The 14,689-nt window shown below is 39.7% G+C and overlaps 1 long non-coding RNA gene across 1 annotated transcript in view; it reads left to right on the top strand.

Moving 5' to 3' along the window:
* The first annotated feature begins 296 nt into the window (after nt 1-296).
* Nucleotides 297-14,689, top strand: part of LOC122789272 — a 193,421-nt gene continuing 179,028 nt past the window's right edge. Inside the window, exon 1 of the long non-coding RNA XR_006362797.1 lies at nt 297-433. This is a non-coding gene — a long non-coding RNA (uncharacterized LOC122789272). The remainder of the gene's footprint in view (nt 434-14,689) is intronic.

Here is a 14,689-nt window from a genome sequence, read left to right as displayed (position 1 = left end):
AACTGGTGATCTAAATATCATCAGCTGAATGATTACCTAATGGCCTAGGTGTAATCAATTGAACCTATTGACCCTATGCCATGCTCAAACCTATAAAAGGCTCAGAGGTTGGTAATAGATTGGAACTCATCATCATCCGGATCTGATTGAAGCAAGAGCCTGAACTGAGCATACAGCATTGCCTGCCAGTGTCGGCCCTGTCTTGACTGAACAGATAGCTGTACTGAATAGGTTTGGAGTCCCCTATCAGTGGCAAAGATGATTCTCTTTTTGCATATGCTTGTATCCGGATCTGATTGAAGCAAGAGCCTGAACTGAGCATACAGCATTGCCTGCCAGTGTCGGCCCTGTCTTGACTGAACAGATAGCTGTACTGAATAGGTTTGGAGTCCCCCTATCAGTGGCACAGATGATTCTCTTTTTGCATATGCTTGTAAGTACATGATTTAACAGTTTTTATAATTGTTAATGTGATAGGTCATAGGTTAGGTTTTGCATATTAATGTGATAGGTTTTTTTGCATATTGACTAGTCAATTGCTTTTTTTGTTACAAACCTTAATTGTTAAAAGCTAAAAATAAAATTGCTAAAGTTTGAGCCTTGGTCTCTTGTGTCATCTCTAATACTGTATTAACCACAGAATTTAGTAACCTGACCAGAACAGTAGAGAAGATGAGAAATGTTATTGCAGAGTTTTAGCTGGTAGAAAACTTTATTAATGATGTTGTCATTGTGGGTTGTGAAGGATAGGGTGGTGTCTAGGACGAAGCCAAGGTATTTATATTCTGAAACATGGAGAATGATATTGTGCTAACTACCTGTGATGGATAAGACAGGTAGTTGTTGTGGGAGTTTATGTGGGGAGGCAGAAAGCATTAATTATTAGTTCTTTTATTACTGATTATTGGATTTTGCCCACAAGCATAGCTCAAGGAAGGATGGTTGGAATTACCATTGGAGGCTTGTAATGTTTTATTGGCTTGTAGGAGAAGAATATCATCAGCATATAGTGTGAAATTTACTTTAGGGAAGTCCTCAGTAACAGTTCACCCAGGTCTGCAGAGTTTTAATTGTAAGCTTAGTTTTATGATATGCAATCATATTCTGCATTATCACAAATGTTGTTTGTTTTCCTTCTTTGTATTGTATACCATTAACCAAAGCTGTAGTTGGAAATGGTTCATGGAACAGTTCAGTTAACTGATTAATAAGTAAATCAACGGGCTATCCCATAGTTAGACATATTTCAGCCACTCTGCAATGTAGGTTACACACATATATTTAAAATACTAATACAGATTTGACTTAAAATAGACAACTGACTGCTATGAAATGTGTGTCAGATGACCAGATACAAAAGGTCAGAAAACTTATTTTTCAAAAAAATTGTTAATGAATTAGATAAACTGGATGGTGTAAAAAGTTACAGTGAAAATGAGGCATGTATCTACCAGCCTGAGAACATAAATCATAATTAATAAAGCATGTATTTGTTTACTTGCCTGTTTGTTTACATTTACTACCCATGAACTTCCATCTGGGGATTATCTATTTCAGCCTAGGCCCAGGGAAATACGATCTACAACTGAATGCAGTTAGTAGACAAAATATACTTACAGGTTTTTAAAACAAGTTTTGTATACAAAAATATTAATGCAGGCAAATTAAGACTTCAATTTTTAACTATAAAATATGGTAGTGGTAAGGTGTACAATTGTCATAAAATCTGTCAAATGGAAGAATTCTGCCAGCCATTATGAATGTATTGGAAATAGTCTGTTGTAACAGAGACAACATTATAATATTAAAACACAACGATTAAGTAAGATGTGTAAGATAAAGAAACAAAATTATGAGGTGAACCCAAAAATCAGGTTATTCCAATGTCATAGGTACAAGTTCTCCATGGATGCATATTATTCAAAACAGCATTCCTTAAAGAGCAGTTAAGGAGGAGCTGGCAAATGTTAGGTTGCAAACTACTTCATAATTTGGAAACTACTATAGTATCCTTAGCATTTTTTCAAACATGTAGCTTTTGCAAGAAAATATCTTTTTGACCATAGGTTTTGGTTGGAATGTGCCACTCATTTAGGCATTGAGTTGCAGGGAACTTATTTATGTAGTATAGCAATAAGTATTTAAGCCAGAAGTGAAGCATATTTAAGTGTTGCAGGAATTCCACCCAGCCTGTTGTCAAAGAAACAGTAACTGTTAGCCAGGGATGATGGCTATTGTGAACACAGATTAGTTTATAAGCATGGGAAGGTGGAATACCAGGTAGTCAGAATGCACAAGTTTCTACAAGTTTTTGTAGGAACAGCATAGCAACCCATTTTTTTTGGTTGTTTTTTAGAGTGACAGCTTTAGTTTGAAGATCAAATTTTGTATGCTGGTAAATCCCGTCCCTCCACAACCCCTTTTATCACTCCATTTTTGCACATGAGGTCAGGGTGTCACTTTAGCAGTGGCAGTAATCTAGAGCCAAGGTTTATACCACTGAGTGGCTGGCCCTGAAGTGAAATAGCCAGTTATAACCTCTAGAAGTCTGCGAGATGTGACTTCTTCTCTGGTATAATTGCCACAGGAATCTGTTCAGTAATAGTTAACAATTTTCAGTTTGTAAAAGCAAATTCAAATGTAATTCATTGTTAACATTGACAGGATAATGCACCTGGGGCAAAGAAATGTGTAAGCTATGCATAGGAATGAGGACAGAAATTACTTTGGTCTCTAATCAAGAAATTGACCATTAAGTTAATGCACTGGGCAGCTGAACTGAGAAGTAACAGTACAGATGTTAGGAGCAGCTGTAGCTGGAGGAAGGATATTTCCTCTGTGACTGAGCATTCTTTGGGACTGGACTCTGAATTCTTTGTCTAAATCTAGAATCCACAGATCAGATCAGATGCTACCTATAGGAATGTGTCATCATGGAGGTAAACAGTGTAGAGGGCATAGAAGAACATATCTGTAGAACTTGATCAAAGTTTATATTACATGAGATTGAAAGATATTAACATGAACAGATATGTGGAAGCCACATGTAGTTAACAATGTCGTATGGTAGTAGTTTTCTTCACACCATATTTGTTTTCTTTTTTTGTTTTTAACTAAAAGGGTAACACGTAAATTATTAGGAACAATCATAATTTTTAGAAAAAGTTCTATACTCTCCTTTAAAATATTTTTGCTCTTTTAGTAATATATTCACAGGATTTTAATTTTGTACAGAATGAAAGTTGAACATAGGATAGTGGGGGATTATATATATTAATTTAATTAGCATTGAATCATATTACTGTGAATTTGCTATGTAATCATGATTCCAGTCACAACCGTGGTGACATTAAATATTGAACTTGAAGTCCTGAAATACATAAGCTCTAAACATTTCTTACTCTTCAAATCCTGACTTCATTGCAAGCAAAAGGTTAATTTTACATTGGATAAAGACATGCATACAGCCAAATGAGTCACGTTCAATGCATAACAAAATCAAGTGAGCTTAAGCTGTGAACAATAATGCATAGATCAGTTGGACAGCTATTACTATCCATATGTAACTGCCATAAGCATATTGTGTGGTTAATAAAGTGGCAGCAATTTTTGTAGATTCAGCGTTTGAAAAATCACTGTGTTATGTGGATCCCTGTATAAACAACATTAACATAAGACAGTCGAAAGGTTTGAGTTGTGCTATGTATGACATGTAATTAGTTTTATCAGTTCATCTTAATAGCTAGTTAAACTTATATTTTTTCCAGCTTTTTGTTGTTTGAGTTCAGCCATTCCTTCAGTGTTTCATTTATTTTAATCACCTCTGAGTACATTTGATTATTTTTTTCTCTAAATTACTAGAAGCAATCTCTTATACCAGTCATGAAGCTTGAACTGCTTTTTGCTGAGCAGCTGCAGGATTCTTCCCAGCCAGTCTTCTCTCTTCACATTTTCTAGTTGATTTTCTTTTATGTTCTCTAAATTTCTTCTTTCCTGGCATCCAGGCAGTGTACTTACTATCCACTAACTGAATTTTATCCAAGCTGATAGTATCACTGGCTTTTATTTCTCATTTTCTGTTTTCACACTGGTAGAGCTGAAATTAAGTGGTTCATCAGTGTGCAGCCATCTTGGAAGTCTTATGAAATGTAAGTGGGGGTGGATCTGGGAAGCACACCTCAGGAAACAAACACAATATAACATAATAATTTGGAGAACATCTCATGTCTTTGAGTCGAGCCTGAACTCCACTGAAGAGAAGCTCCATGGGGCATGCAATAAGTACATAGTGCTCTAGTGTATACTAATATATAGGGGGTTCTAATCTCCATAAAGGCAACTCTATGTGTGTGTGTGAGTGTACAAATCTATTCCCATGCAGCAGTACACATATGGCCATATGGGTGTGCAATTTTCACTGATAGAACCCACCTAATCAAAATAGAGGAAGCCACCTCAAGCAGTAGACCTGTAATGAGCAGTGTATCCCAGAGATCGGTCTTGGGGCCTCTGTTATTCAGGATATATTTTTCTGAGGTGCAGGCCAGAACCAGTGGGCTATGGCTGACCAAGTTTGCAGATGACTGCAAGCTGGGCGCAGTCATCAATTCCCCAAGTGATGTGAATGTCCTGCAAGAGGGTCTCACCCAAACAAATGACTGTTGCCAGAAACATGGCCTCAAGTTAATGCCAAAAAAATGCATCATCATCCCCTTTGGGGGGAGTGACATCCCCACATATTATCACATTAATAACAACTTCCTAAGCATGCAATCAGTCATGAGGGATTTGGGCACCCAGGTTGATAACAACCTGACTTTTGACCACCATGTTGCTTCCGTTGTACAGAAAGCTTTCTACATGGCCCACCTCATAAGTAAGGGTAGCTCATCCAGGGACAAGGAGGTCATAACATCCCTGTATTCTTCCCTTATAAGGCCAAATATTGAGTACAATGCCCCCTTCTGCATGTACCTCGCAAAGCACATGCAGCAGTTGGAGAGACCACAGAGGTTCCTCACCAGGAGTATCCAGGGCCTCAAACATCTACCCTAGACAGATAGGCTAAAAGCCATGTCCCTCTACTCAGTTTCATACAGACTCCACAGAGGTGACCTCTGTCTGGCATACAAAGTAATCTCAGACCCTGCCTTGATGGGACTGCTGTATATCCCCAAGTCAAGCTCCACTTGAGTAACTTGCACGTGCGACCACAACCTGGTCTGTGACATCAATAGGACTTGTTGGCAGAACAGGTTTGTGTCCCAGAGACTTCCCCATCTGTGGAATAGACTCCCTGTCCATGTCAAGCAGAGTACCTCATTATTCATTTTTTAAGTGCAACCTGGATAACTGGATGTGGGACAGAAAATACACCCCTGGAATGCCACCTGTGTCCCTGTTGGACAGGGGCTGTGGGTGCTGACTTGTCTAAACATGGGGTAAACGTGGGCTAAACTCTTGGCTAGGCTTATAAGGGCCTCAGGGTTACTAGCCTAGTAACTGCCTAGTAACTTCCTATGATCCTATAAGTCTACTATATTTATGACTGATGACCAATAGAAGTTGACCCTGAATTGAGGGTGGCCCTTTGTTGCTTTTTCATAGCTGCACCTTGTATTGGCAACTTCACCTCCACCTCAGAGAATCCACCAACCTTTCATTTTTAAAAAAAGGACCTAATTGCACCTACAGCAACAAGCCAAGTACACATGTTTTCCTAATGGGACATCACCTAATTTCTCTCCCATCTTATGATTCTCCTCTCTGTTTCATTTCATACTAAGTCTATACATTTATAACTCGTACTGTTGTTATTTTTACTTATTATGCCCATATTTTGTTTTTACATAATTTTTTACCTATTTTATGCTTTTCCTGTGAAGTTTATTCATCCAGGGTGTGTCTGTGAATGGTACCTTTTGATCAATGCACTACTGCAGTAAACATACATGCATACATACATATGTAAGTAAATTGTTGTACTAAGTACAACTGTGTATATTAGGTTTGTAGTGTCCTGGCAGTGCTTGTTTCAATGGATATGTCTGGGTTTCCACTTACTGTTGATCAGTTTGTGAGACATCTTTAAGGCAGTTTGTAATAATGATTCATATTTTAGAGATGCAATTGTCTGGAAGAAGCCCAATGTGGAGCAGCAATGTTTTGATTTGGAGATATGCACCACAGGTTACACTGAGGATGAAAACTCTCTTTCCTTCCAGAAAGGGAATACCCAGTCACATTGAATAAAAAAATATACTCCCAAGTTCTTAAAGAGTCTGATGGACATCTCCAGCAACTATGACCATTTTCTAGAAATGGGTGAACAGGGCATGGGGAGGGGGGTGACCTGAGATATATATGTAAGCCTTATTCAAATTTTTATTGACAAAATGTTTTATAAAAGTTTGAACAGCTTATAACATATTCAAAGTTTCAATTAGATATATGTGCTAGAACAACACAGAAAATAAAAAAATATAACTGTTTACACAATAAGACAAATCATTTAGCAAGCATTATTTACAACCCAAATGCTAGACAAACCATTCATCCTAAATATTTCTACATACAGAGAATTTGTGACTAACTAAATATGCCTATACACATAGTATTTATGATTACATATTCTGTTTATGAAAACATAAGTAGTATATTGAAAATTAAAATTATGCATAAAATTCTTAAAACTACCTAACCAATTTTATGTAATACAAAAGACTGTTAACCCACTGCTGTCCTTATAACAAATAATAACCTTCTAATCCACTTAATATATTCTGCTGTAATACATTTCTGGTTCATCCTTTGGCTAAAATTAAAGAGTCAAGGAGGGAAATTAAAGGCCCAAGGCCCAGCACTAGATATGAAATAAAGTATAAATGTGATATTGTTAATCTTCATTCATTCCTTACTGATTGGTGTCGGTTCCATTCTCGGAACCGAGTCGGCTGTTATAACAAGCTTGCACCAGTCAAAAAACTCTTGAGCTAAGGTTTACCCATAGTGCCCCTTTCAATATTACGTCAGATCTCGTTTGCTGCATACTGAATCAAGACGTGTCAGGTCAGCTCTCAGCTAAGTCATTTAAAAATTTTTCAACCTTTTCTTGGCTTTCTTTCATATATTTAGTTAATCCTTTGTTTATCACACATTTTTTTCTTATCTGTGTGTGTGTCCCTCTCTTTCTTTCCTTCTTTTACCAAGTTTGGTACTCTTCATACCATTGCTGGTACAGGCCTTCCCTTACCTCTGAGGTAATTCCCAGTACCATTGTTGGTATTCCCCATTCCCCTATCTCCCCTATACCAAAAAACAAAGCAAAACAAAACAACAAAAAAGAAAATCCCTCCTTCTTCTTTCTTGCATTTTTGGTTACAAGTATGTCTGAGAAAAACAAAACAACTGGTTTCAAGTGTTGTGACCAGTGCAATAGGAAAATGCCTAATGTAGACAACCATGTGTCCTGTGTCTACTCCCTTGTGAGATAGGTAAAGGATTTATCTCCCCCACTTTGGCGGAACAGAAAAACAAGCTTATGCTTAAAGGTCTCCTAAAATCTCTCTTTGTGGAGGCTATTTCTGAGTCAGAGGGCTCAACCCCTCCAAAGAGAGAACATAAAAAGAGGAGTAAATCCTTACCCTCTTCCGGTCACGTCAATGAATCTAAATTGATGGAGCCAAAAGCAAACATTTCTAAACTGGCACCAACGACCTCGACAATGTGGCCTCAAACCCCTTCCATGTTACCCTCTTTGGTTCCAGGACCTCAACAGCTTGCTACGGTGCCATCCTCGGCACCTAAACCCCAAGCACCGACTATGACACCAATTGTGACTACAGCACTAATCTCCCTTTCGGCACCAAAAATTGTTGTTCCAATTCCAGTCACTCCCCCCCCACCTATACATCATGTTGGTCCTTCGACCTTGGTGCTGAAAGGTGAAATACCCCCTCGGACCCAATATTCCCCTTCTATGGATCCATTTTTTTGGACAACAATGCAGCCCATTTCTAGAGTGCCCTGACTCACCATTGGGGATGTCCACCCACTCCTCCAAGAGCCTTTTGGAACTGGACGTAGTGAGGCTAGTGGATCAGCTCCTGGCAGCCAGAGGAATTCCAAATCCTTCCAAATCCTCTCTCCCACCTGGAGCTGAGGATTCTTCTCCACAGACTCCACCATATTTTCCTTCTTTGACCTCCCTGGAGGTATCAGAGCCTTCAACACTAACACCAACCCTGGTTCCAGCTTTTTCAGTTCCATTGGTAGACCCTACCATGGCACCGGAGTCTGCCCTTTGGCCATCAACTCACTCGAAGCCAGGCCATCCTCAAGATTGATACTGATCTGTCTGCACCAAGTCCCCTAGTATGGCGCCTCTGTTTTTCCATGGAGCCATCTACTATGGTTCCAGTTACCTTGATGGAACCAAGTTCTCTCATGGCTCCTTCCCTAGAAGTGGGTTCGTCGGAGCAGGGTGTGACCCCGGTCCCGAGGTTGTCTTTCTCAGCTCCAGGCTCCCATTCCTCTTTAGGTGGACCTGCCTTCCAGGTGATGGAGAGAGCACTTGCCTCTGCAGGCTCTCAGCTGGTCCCTTTAGTGCTGGAGACCCATATATTTCTTTCCTCTGAGCCACAGCTGACACAACCCACTACTCATGGACACCGGGCACAGGAACCTCAAGACATCCTTCCACAAGGTACCCACTCTGCAGAGTCCTCCTCAAATGTCCCCATCGAGTTGGTACCTCACAAGAGATCATGCAAGAGGAAGCATTTGGACTCTCCTGAGGAATCCTTTACTGAAGATACAGACTATGATGAGGGGGAAGGTTCCCCAAGGTCTCTTCTGAGGATGTCTCCTTTGGAGACATATTGGAAATCCTGAAGCAGTGGGGAGACTGGAAGTCCACCACCCCTTCCTCTGAGGAGTCTGTATTCTTGCAGGGTTTCCGTGCTTGACCCTCTACTTCCTGGGTGACCCTGCCTGCAGATGACCTGGTTCAGCCCATCTTGCAGTGCACCTGGAAAAGTCCTGATGATGTTGAGCCTATCCCCCAGAGACCAGACAAAATTCTTTCTCCTCCAGAGGGCAACCCACACTGGTCCAAAGGCCTACCAGTAGATGCCATGGTTGTAGCTGCGGCTACTAAGAAAGAGCTTGCCAAGGAGAGCACTACTGTCCACCCCCCTAACAGGGAGTCTCGGGTGATAGACAGACTACGGAAGTGGGTGTATTCTTCAGCAACCTTTGCCATTCAGTCCTTGAATGATCTGGCACACTTTCCCCAGCTTCAGAGAGACCTAACTTGGGAACTCTCAGAACCCCTGCCAGGAGCAGTTTCTGATGAGGTATGTGACAAAGTTGCCTCACAGCTTGCCACTCTAGAATCTATCTCTAACTTGTCCATGCAGTTGATTTCTCACTCTGCTGAAGGGGTGGCTAGAGTAACAGGTGCAGACGTTGTCATGAGACATCATGCTTGGATGCACCTATGTGATTTTGCAGATCCCTTTAAGTCTTCCTTTCTCAATGCCCCTGTAGAGGCCTCCTCTCTTTTTGGCCCAAAGGTGAAAGACACTTTAGCCAGGTGTGAAAAGGACAGTAAGACCTTGTCTGCCATGGGCGTACATTTTCCCACCCCCCAATGACCATACTGTATGAATCAGGGGAGTGGAAAGATGTGATTCAGAAAATCCCAGGGTCTATTCTGTGACACATGTGGTGAGTTTTCCTCCCGGGGTAGAGAGGGGAACTCAACTGGAAGACGCCCCTTCAGAGGCAGAGGGGGTCTGCATAATCAGGAGTCCAGAGATTCCTTCTCCCTATCAATGCTCCTGAAGAGTGGCCTGATTGCTTACCTCTGGAAACAGTTGGGGGACGTTTTTCTCTGCACCACCTTGCCTGGCAAATGATAGCTACAGATTTTTTGGTGCAGATGATAATTGCCAGAGGTTATCACATCCCTTTCAGTCTTTACCCAAGGCCACTAAGGTATATTACTGATGTTCCACCCAGTCACAGGGAAGCAGCAGCTCAAGAAATTCAAAAGCTGCTTCTAAAAAGAGTCAGCAAAACAGTCCCACCAGACCACATAGGATCCGGATTCTACTCAAGGTTCTTTTTAGTGTCAAAAAAAGACAGGGGATTGGAGGCCAGTTCTGGACCTCAGCATCCTAAACAAATTTGTCAAGCAAACAAAATTCTGGATGGTCACGATTTAGTCTATACTACCCATTCTGGGGAACAATGATTGGATGTACTCAGTAGATCTTCAAGATGCGTATTACCACATAAAAATGGACACGTGCTCCAGAAAATTCCTCCACTTCTGTCTGGGAGCCAATCACTACCAATTCTGGGCACTGCCCTTTGGTCTTTGTACAGCCCCCAGAGTGTTCACCAAATGCATGGCAGTGGTAACAGCTCACTTGAGACTGCAAGAATTCTTGGTGTTTCCATATTTAGACAATTGGCTCCTTACTGCTCCAACCAAGCATCTACTGGTTTCAACTATACATTACACCCTACAACCTATGGAACACTTAGGGATAACAGTAAACAAATAAATGCAAGTTAATTCCTTCTCAAAGACTGGATGGAGTTCATAGGGGCAAATTTCGATACTCTCCCTAGTCTCCTTCCTACTTCACAGGCTACAAAGACTCAGGTCTCAGCTCCGGGTGATAATCTGTCAGGACAAAGCTTCAGAACGAGCAGTCCTCCAACTACTAGGGTCAATGGCAGCATTGATAACAATAGTTCCATTGGCAAGACTGCACATGAGACTTCTACGGTGACTTTTGCTAACACAGTGGTCTTTTCTAATTTCTCCAAATCTTTTGGGTTTCTAATACCATGATGGGAATGGACCCCATTCCTAAGTCAAAGTACGATTAAAGTTCACCAAATTAGTATTGTTTCAATCTTTGATGTCAGTCAAAAGTGCTCTTTACAGCACCCGCAAAGTGCCCAGTAATGAATCCTTCTGCAATTTGTACGGGGTTCCATAGATTGGTAACATATCTAAATATGATTGTAGATTATTTTTTATAAGACCCGTTGCTCCTACTACTATTGGAACTGTCTGGGTATCTTTCTTCCACATTGCTCTCATTTCTGCCTGCAGATCCTGATATTTTATGACTTTGTGTCTCTCTGTACGCAAGACACTATAGTCACTGGGTGTGGCAATTCCGATGATCAATGCTACTTTTGTCTTCTTTTCTTGGATCACTATAACTGGTTTTGTAGCATCTATCTTTTGAACTGTTGGTAATTTGTGATCCCATGTGATATAAACATTGTTGTTTTCTATGATGCTTTGTGGCTTATGTTTCCACTGTTTTTCAGCCACTTCGATACCATAATGTTTGCACAATCCCCAGTGCAATAGTCTTGCCACATTATTATGCCTTTCAATATGCAGTCCTTCTGACATTAGTGTGTCGCAACCAGCAACAAGGTGTGTGACTGTCTCCAATTCAGTTTTACAAAACCTACATTTGTGTGTTTCTCCCACATGTTCAATGGACTTTGTAAACCAGTGTGTACATAGCCCACTGTCTTGGGCTGCCAATATTAACCTTTCATTTCTTGGTTTGAATTTGCCTCTCCTTAACCATTCCTGTGTTTGTTCCTGATCAACATGAGGCTCTTCCAGAAGTTTTTTTATACTTGCAACAATATTTATGTTTTTCCACATTTCTTGCCTTCTCATCTGGTCCTTCACCTTATATTCTTTCTTTTGTTTTTTGGCGCATTCAGGTGCTGCCTGTTTTTTTATCTGCTTCTGGTTTGATTTCCATTCCTGCTTGATGTCGATATGCTTCTGCTAAATTAAGCAGAGAAGTCATCTTAGATTTATTCTCCTCATGTTTCAAAACTTTCACTACATTTGGATCTTGTGAGGTTAGTAGATATGTGTGGAGTCCCACGATTGCAGAGCTGTACATGTAATCAGTTTCAAGGAGGCCCATCCCTTGCTTCGGAACGCGTATATATAATCTTGGTATACACTGATTTTTATAAATCATTTGGTGAGCATGAAGCATTCTTCTTGTTTTAATATCTAATCTATCCAACACTTTTTGTGGCCAGTCTGTCATTCCAAAACTGTACATTAGGACAGGAAGAGCAAACTGATTTATAGCTTGGAACTTGTTCCTAGATGTCAGTGCTGTTCTCAGGATTAATTTAAGTCTTCTAAAGTATTCCTTACTGAGTTTTATTCACATTTGTTCATTATTTATTGCTGATCCTTCATTAATTCCCAAGTATTTATACACTCCCTCTTGCTCAATTTCTTGTATATCACTTTCTTGTCCCAAACTGATATTTTCCTGGTGCTGCAGTTTTCCTGTTTTAAAGGTTGCTTTTGCACATTTATCAAGACCAAATGACATTCTTATATCATCTGAAAAAGTTTTGACAACCGGCAGCTGTGCTTTCAGTTCCTCATCTGATGAGCTATATAGTTTTAAATCGACAAAGAGAAGATGAGAAGTTTTTAGACTTTGTTGTTTTCTAGGAGCCAAATTGTAGCCATGGCCTAAGCTGTTAAGTAAACAGCTTAGCTTAATGGGTTAATGGCAAAGGAGAATATCAATGGTGACAGAGTTACCCTGCAATATCCCCCTTTGAATATTTATCTCTGGGATAATAATCTGTCCTTTATCATGGCTTAATTGCAAAGTGGTCTGCCATTGTTTCAAGGCCAGTGTAATGTAGCCAGTCAGTGTAGGTTGTATCTTATACATTTTTAAGCACTGTTTTATCCATGAATATGGGATACTATCAAATGCTTTTTTTGTAGTCAGTCCATGCCATACTTAGATTATTCCCCTTTTTTACAGTTCTCCACTATAACTTTATTTAACAACACATGATCCTTTGTTCCATATGACTTTCTTTTATTGCCCTTTGTTCTTCTGCCATAATTGAGTTTTCTTCTAAATGACTATAAACTCTGTTGGGGTCAATTTCTGTGTATAGTTTATATGTCGTCAGAAGGCAAGTTATTGGTCTATAATTTTTGGGGTAGCTTGCAGGTTCAGTTGTTAGCCAGACTGGTGTCTGTTCAGGGTGTGCATACAAATCGTTCTTATTCATGGCTAGATCTTCATGCAAAGATGTTAATACTTTTAACCAAACGTTAGGTACTACATCTGGACCTGGGGTTTTCCATTTAGAGGCTTTTCTTAACTTTGTTTCAATCTCTCTGGCTGTTACTTCATCCCACTTCATATCCTGTACCTTTAAACTTCTTATTCTTTCTGTTACTTCTTTTATCCATTTAGTGTTTTTGTTGTGTTTCACAGGATCTTCATAGATACTTCTCCAAAATGCATCTATTTCTTTTTTTGTCACTTTCAATTCCTTATATCTTGTTTCCTAGTTCTCTATGAAACTTTTGGATCATCACTAAATTGCCTATTTTGTACTTTTCCTTTATATTTATCTGTGTATCTTTTAAGTTTTTCCACCTGTGCTGAAATTTTTAATTTATTATTTGCGATAGTGCATGATAGATCCTGGTCTGTTTTAATATTGCACACTGCTTTTATCACATCCATCTTTCTTAGTACTTTTGTTGATCTATTCCCTCTTCTATAGTCTTCTAACAGTGACACTTCTCTTAATTGCTTTATATTTTTCTCTGTTCGATACTTCCATGATGGTATTTGATTTCTCCCCTTCCTTTGCCTCACTACCCTGTGCTCTTGTGGTAGAACTTTATCAGTTATTAATTTAGTTGCACAGTAACATATCCTGTTTACTTGTGTTATATCGCATGGATATCTATGGACAGTCCTAATTACTGTGTTCATTTGTTTCATCAGACTTCTGACTTTTGGGGTTTTATTGACCTTCTGCAGTCTTTTTTTTATTGATTTTAATATATCTATCTATGTCTATTAAATCAAGCAACTCTTTCCTTAGTTCATTTTCTTCCGGACTGAGGGCACATCCTTTGTTTTCCACTTTCTGCGAGCATTCTATAGAAAGTTCTATAGCATCTTCCTGTGGCACCTTCTCTTCAATTTCATCCTGTGCCATTCGTTGCTCTGTCATATGGGAACTCACTTGCCTATCATTCCTCAACATTGACTGCATCAGAGTTCCCGCAGTTTCTTGTTCTTTCCCTTGCGGTCTAGCTTTGAGTGAACATTTATAATGGTTTCCTGTGGAAGGCTCCAAAATATCTTGATATGGCACCTGAGCAATTGCTTCCTGTTCCACTGGTTTCCCCTTAATTTGGATATCCATTACTATATCCTGTTGTGGTGCTTTCTGCATTAGATTTTCTACACTGAATCCTTCACTTTGCAGGTACTCCATAACCTCAGTTTCTATTTCTTTAACTTCTCCATTAATGATCTCCTTTTCTACTTTTCCTCTTTGTCTTCTTATTTTTTTTTATTGTAGTTTTCCATGTCTGGATTCCTTTGCCTGTATTTTTCTTCAAATATCTTTGGTGCTGCTCTTTTTGTATTGGTTAGTTTTGCTATCTCCTTTGCATAAATATTACACTATATTAAATCTCTTTTTCTTTCCCATGCCCATATTTCTTCTTCAGATGCCTCCTGATCTTCCTGCTTCTCCTTACTTTGGGGACTCACTCCATCATGGTGTGATGTAGTCTGTGTTAGATTTTAGGGGCAGCTGTGGTGGTGCAGCGGTT

This window comes from Protopterus annectens, chromosome 14.part0 (assembly GCF_019279795.1).
Source record: "Protopterus annectens isolate FY-2018-M chromosome 14.part0, PAN1.0, whole genome shotgun sequence".
In the NCBI taxonomy this organism is placed as follows: Eukaryota; Metazoa; Chordata; order Ceratodontiformes; family Protopteridae; genus Protopterus; species Protopterus annectens.
Note: the sequence above shows the minus strand (reverse complement) of the source record. Positions and strands in the feature narration are given on the sequence as shown.